We start from the raw sequence: 6,213 nt of genomic DNA, 5'->3' as shown, positions 1-6,213 counted from the left end.
TCAATGCGCTTTAAAGCTAGAGCTAGCTAGCGCTCAAAACGTTCTACCATCGTTGACTGTGTGTGAGTAAAATATAGAAAAAAATGAAGAATAAAAAAAATAAACACTACTCATACAAAACGCCCAACTGCCAATGGACTACACCCGAAAACCCAAACAATGATGTGGCCAGTAATGTGTCAGTGGAACATCTGTTAATAGTCCTGATACCATCGGCACAAATCGCACGTTCAACGCACTATCGCTCTGGCAAAGAGCACAAGCCACACACACACGCACACATACACACTTTGGAGGAAAATCGTAACACGAGGGCCACGGTGTGGCGCTGGTGGCACGGTGCTCTAATCGGTTTGCATCTCTTTGCCTCGGCCTGTCTGCGTTTCGAGTGACAATCGAGCGATGAAATCTCAACCGTCCAAATACGATGCCAAAATTGTCCGCCCCTTCCTCCGGGCCGCCGAGCAAACGATTCGTGGGTCAGCAGAAGCAGGTGGAGGGGTTGTAGGATTTGTTTCCCCTCTCGAACCACTATTTAATGGTTGTACATTAACTAAAACTTCTTTTTATTTCCGAAACCGGGGGCAACCAATTTCATAAAGTTTGGGTTTGTTGGGTGCGTTCGAACAATTTTCGGACTTTCCCGTTACAATGGCGGGAAATGGCGGTTAGTTGAATGGCCGTTGATTGACAGCTTTAAAGGACTGGGGCAGCTTGGTTGTACTCGGGTCGTGGGAGTAGATTTGTTACACACCCGAGTAAGAAACCAGATGCTTTAATGATTTAAGAAGCAGCGAGCACAGGTAAAAACCTTAGCAAAATGTTAAACATAACGCAACTAAATGAATATTGGAGCTACTCAACAAAAAAACGTCTGCCAAATTAGTTGATGGGTGAAGTTTTTATTTTATTTTTTATTTGGATGTCATCTTCAGTTTTGCCTCCAACTTTGGTTTGTTACAAAGTGGATCGCACGAAACCGAACTCTTATGAAGGTGCTGGTGAAATGCAATGTCACAGGACACTACCACCATCACCATAATGGCTTTTTCCGTAAGCAATCCTAAAACTTTGTGCTGTTCTTGGCCTGTTCAGTGCCAAAAGTGTCAAAAACAAGCCGGGAGGAAACGAATGCTGGGAAATCTAAATTTCATTCGCGTGCTCTACGTCCCGGCTCATCTCTTTAAAAGGGCACACCACAGCATGAGCAGCAATGCGAAGGGAGAAACTGAGCGCAAAAGGTAGAGACGCAACACTAAACAATTGCATTTTGCTTGCACTAGCTCTCTTGCTGGCTTGTTTTGCCATACAAAACGACGATGCGCTATCTCACTCGCCAGCGATGCGAGAGGAAGATAACGAAGCTAATGAGAGAGAGAGAATCTGAACTGCAGTGAAAAACGAGATTTCGCCACAAGCGAGAGTGAGCAAGCGTCATATTCGGAGGGTCTCCCTTATTCAGTCTCCCACACGCAAATTATCGAGTCGTTTGTCACGCCTCTTCCAACACTTAAGCCACACCTCCCGAAACGAACGCAGGCCAGAGCAGGATGGGTGCCGCCATCGGCGTCTGTCAGAACGAGACCACCATGCGCAACCGTATAGCGTTACCGTGAATTTGAACCATCGCGCCCTTCATCTGTTCTTTCTTTTGAAGCAGTTCTTCGAAAACCGTTGGCTGGCGTGGATGCGCGCGCGTGTTTCACGATTCACTGTGCGCGGAAAATCGTGTCTGCTGTGTGATCCCCACTCGTTTTTATTTGAATAGGATTAGTAGCAAGCTCGATTGGATCAGCGCGATTGCAGTGCTTACAGCAAGCCTAATTTTCATCCAGCCACACGCGTGGAAAAGCTTCAGTCCCCCGCCCCGTCTAAACAGTGCGTGTGTGTGAGCTTCGGTTGTAGTGGAAAAGTGCGTGCACGATAAACATAATCAACAGTAGCTGTATGAAGCTGCTAGTCGAAGCGAATTGAACGCGCCCAGGCCGTGCGTAAATTCTTAGTGGAAAAGCGGGACTAGGGCAGGATTGGAGTGAAACGTAAAGAATACTGTTTTATATTGACAAGTGAATTTTTTTGGGAAACTTGGCAAGTGCATGGTTTGGGAGGCAAGCAGCCAGCAGCAGTGCGTGCGAGCGCGTGTGTGTATGCGTGTGTGACAGGCGCAGGGAGTCTTCCTGTTGATTGATTGCTCAACTCTCGCTGCATACAGTGTGAACCTCAGTGACCATTGAATGCAGGGCAACCACCAGTGACAACGTGATCGAAATATCGTATTTTCCCAGAGTCTGAGCTACTGAGGCTGATGCAGCTGATATGAATTGCGCCTTTTGTTCGTACACACTATCTGCATGTGTCATTGTGGAATTAAATAATTATCACTGCGTGTAAATTGTTGGAATTGTTCTAGTGGACGGGCGAGGCCAGATCTAGCCACCGTTCAGCACACCATCAGACCGGATTTGTTCACCACAAGTGCGTGCGTGTGTGTGAGTTTGTATGTGTCATTGTGCGCCCAAGAGTGTTCGTGAATTAAAGGATAATACCAAGTGGGTATCGTTTACCATTTTTTAAAAAGTGTTTTTACCAATTTCCACTACTCCAACTACCCCAATAACAAAGAGCAGTGGTAAACAAAACGTGAACAAAATACTGTGTGCGGGCAATTGCATCGATATATTGCGTCGGCTGTTTGCGTGAAGCGGAGCGCAACTGATTTCGCGGGAGTGATTTAGAGTGAGTAGTTTTCTGGAGGCTTTTTACTTCTAGTTCTTACCTTGCGCCTCTCATACTTAGGAGTGGTGTAAAAGAATTCAATCGTCGTACGGGGAGGAAGTGGTTCAATATTTTGAGAGGACTGTAATAAAACAATTAAAACCAATCGAGCCCGAGCACGAGCCTACAGAACGAGCAGGTTGGAGTCGCTAGGGATGGGGGTGAAAAAGGCATCAAGATACAGAATACAGACCAGGACAGAGGGGAGGTGTTGCCAAGAGTGTGTTTCTATTTTTTTTTCGGCTCCATGTTAGGCAAGGGGAATAGTATCTCCAGTTGCATTTCTTGCGGAGCCATCGACTATCACAGACTTGTTATCGGTGTCGTAAATTGGTAATAAATTTTAAAATTTTGACACTTGAGTGCTTTTGATAACAATTCATAATTGAACGAGCAAACCAGTCGGGGAACGGGGGACTATCGTCGCTGCACGTCATTTCAGGGAGCCAGACCGCTTCCCCACCGTTTGAGTGTTTGGGTGTATTTACATGCTTCATATTTGGCTGCCTTTTTTTTGCTTACCTTTCCCGCCTTTCCTTGCGTCTAATCACATCGCTCATTCTTATCGTCATGCAAACGCTCATTGAAACCCTATCAAACTAATTGTACGACGATAAGCAAGTGTATTGCCACTCGGTGAACGGTGATCCAACGGTGATCAGATCACAAGAATTTATGTGATTTGCATACCGGACACATGTTTGTTTGATCAAATCGTACACAGATTCGAGTCGGTGATGAAGACAACCCCTGAAATGGGGTGTAAAAAAGCAATCTCACAACTCAAATCATCCCCGCCGTTCGTTTACTTTAGCTTCGATGCGTGATCGGAACAAGCGATCGATGAGCATACAGTTCACACGCCTTGCTGACCGACACCCTCCAGTGTCGCTGTGCCCTCTTATCTAATCAAATCAAACGCCATCAAACGGTACCTTGGCCAGAGTGGAGCATCGGGAAATAAAACTAGCGGCAGAAAGGAGCAACGAAACCTTACGAAATGGTCCCGGAGCGGTCAGCAAGTACTGCGAAGTGGTGCTCCTTTCCTCTGTACCGGAGCCAGCAAGGGAGTAGGAATCGAAAGAGGGAAAAGAAGCAACCTATAAAAGAGCACATTTATCGATCAAGTATCGGTGAGAGCACCGGCACCGGGATTGACAAGTTGGTCGATTTTTGTCTTGTATCACACTTCCGTTATCAGAATAGTCCAGTCTATCGCGGTATGTATCAGGTGCGTCCCGAGGGCCCCAAAAAAGCGATACGGGTAGATTCCAAACATGTAGTTTGACCGTCGGCATCGATGGCAGGGGTCTGGTGGGGTCGTAGTTTTCTACCGTTTTCTTCCTTTTGGTTGACTTTATTTTCTGTGATAAAAGTTGATACTGTTTGATTGTGCTCAAAAGCGGGGAAGCTTTGCACACCACATTTACATTACACCTTCAAACCGTTCTCTTACCGTCCATGTTCTGGACCGGTTGTCAAACGGTGCGGCAGGCTTTTCCGTGCCGCAAAACACAATGCTTTCGGTTGTTGACGAGACATGGCCGCGTCACGTTGATGAGCGCAGTGGACCGGTGGACGATAGCAGTGGCGGTATCGATCGATTCTATCATCGAATAAAAAAAAAGGTTGAACAGTGTGATGCACAACACCACAGGGTAAAGTTATCGATCGACCTCTTCTTCTCTGGGTGAGGTGGTTTTGTAATCAAATAAATGGATTTAAATTAGGCACTCCCGACACACGAGAGGAGCCGGTTTGGGTTCGGGTACGGAAATGAAATTTGTTTATTCGTACGCTTCGAAACAGTACAAACACGAAATGGAGAATGATTCCATGCAGCACCTGAAGCATTCCAATACAAATTGCCGCTAATTAAGATGGTCAAAATATTGAAATTTTGGTCAACGACTAATTCTCAAAAAAAAAAAGGAATATCAGCCATTCCTTTCTTACAACGTTGCCGGCAACCATTCCCATTCCCACATTAGTTTTGCAATAATTTACCTCCGAGCTGAACCATTTTCCACTGGCACTTGCATTTCCCTTGTTGCTGTGCATCTTTTGCTGGGAGGTTAAGAAATTAAACTTTAATTAATTTTCTTAATTGAGCGTGATTTGTTTGCTGCGAGCGTTCTTTTGGGAACTCCACCCTGCACCAGCAACTCCGGGTCCGTAACGTCCAAACACCGTCGGTGTGTCGTTCATATCGAACGAAAGCGCAAGACAAACGTTCGGAAAGCCATTTTTCTTCTGCATTCGCACTCGCTGACTGGCTTCATTCGCTTGAGAAGAGGAATAAGCACTTGAGCACAAACAAAACATTAAACCCACTGGTGAGTGTGGGGCGTGAAGGGAAGCAAAAGGAGAAATAAATCAATAAATCAAAACACCACCGAAACACTTCCACAATTGACCACCGTACCGCAAGTAACGCATCCTGATCGATCGATATTGAACGTTGGACATTCGTGCACACAAACAAGAAAAGGTCTTGGGACGGGTTGTTGTAAAGCAACCTCTCACACCCCTCTCCATCTTCCCCGATCTGCGGAGTGGTGAGCTTTTCGGTGGCAAGAAAAATGATTTCATGACACCCGGGAGTACCGCAGCACCAGCGACCTTACATTACAGCCGCAACTCAACACATTTGGAACAATAGTATCGGTACCGATTTTGGTGTTTTGTGGATGCAATGAAGAAATCGGTATAGGATACATCGTCCAATTGTTGGACGTTGATTGTTTCGTGTTACGGACTCCCGTAGCTTACAAAATAGACTAAAAGTTTTGAAGTCATCCAAACAAACCACCAAAACAAAGCAACTAGTTGTCTAGGCTCTCGAAGGAAACAATCTCTACTTTGGCCCGTGGTTCCTTCCGCAATAATTTCAATTTAATATTTTGACGCTTCACCTGTTTGTAGGGAAGCCCACTCCCTCCGGGGTTTGAGCCTATTATCGGTGGCAAACACCCGCAAGCAAACCAAATGATCGCACCACGACGAACCGATCAGAAAGACTCGAAGAGTGCGAGTAAGCTACACGGTGTGCATGGTTACTCATTTATCATCGTCCTAATAGGGCTGGGAGATCTGTGACTCTTCTTTGGGGGTCTCTTGCCCTAGCGTTCCAAGAAATTCTGGCCACCTCCGATCACCCACTGGGCCTCGTAAGAGCTTTCCAGCTTGTGTGTGTATTAATTAATTACTCAAATACTTCCAATCTCAGCCCCGGTAGGATCGTTCGATCGTTGTTCGTGTACGCAGGAAGAAAGTTATTGATTGTTTTTTCCGCTTGTGTGTGTTACTCTTTCTTACCTTCAACGGGTACATCGGTGCACGGTGGGTGTACATTTTCTTTGAATTTTGAGCACTCCAAGTCTGGGCAGCAACATCAGGAAAGAGGTGTGTTGCCACCGTTGCTCCTTTCAGCCAGTT

General features: G+C 46.0%; 1 protein-coding gene across 2 annotated transcripts in view; it reads left to right on the top strand.

Moving 5' to 3' along the window:
* The first annotated feature begins 1,650 nt into the window (after window positions 1–1,650).
* The window catches only part of LOC3290975 (GATA-binding factor C), a 103,013-nt gene continuing 98,450 nt past the window's right edge, over window positions 1,651–6,213 (top strand). For both annotated transcript variants that reach the window (XM_061642157.1, XM_061642156.1), the window contains exon 1: window positions 1,651–2,736. The gene's annotated coding sequence lies outside the window, so the exon portion shown is untranslated. The remainder of the gene's footprint in view (window positions 2,737–6,213) is intronic.

The sequence above is a fragment of the Anopheles gambiae genome, chromosome 2 (assembly GCF_943734735.2).
Source record: "Anopheles gambiae chromosome 2, idAnoGambNW_F1_1, whole genome shotgun sequence".
Classification (NCBI taxonomy): Eukaryota; Metazoa; Arthropoda; class Insecta; order Diptera; family Culicidae; genus Anopheles; species Anopheles gambiae.
This window is presented reverse-complemented; position numbering and strand designations above follow the sequence as displayed.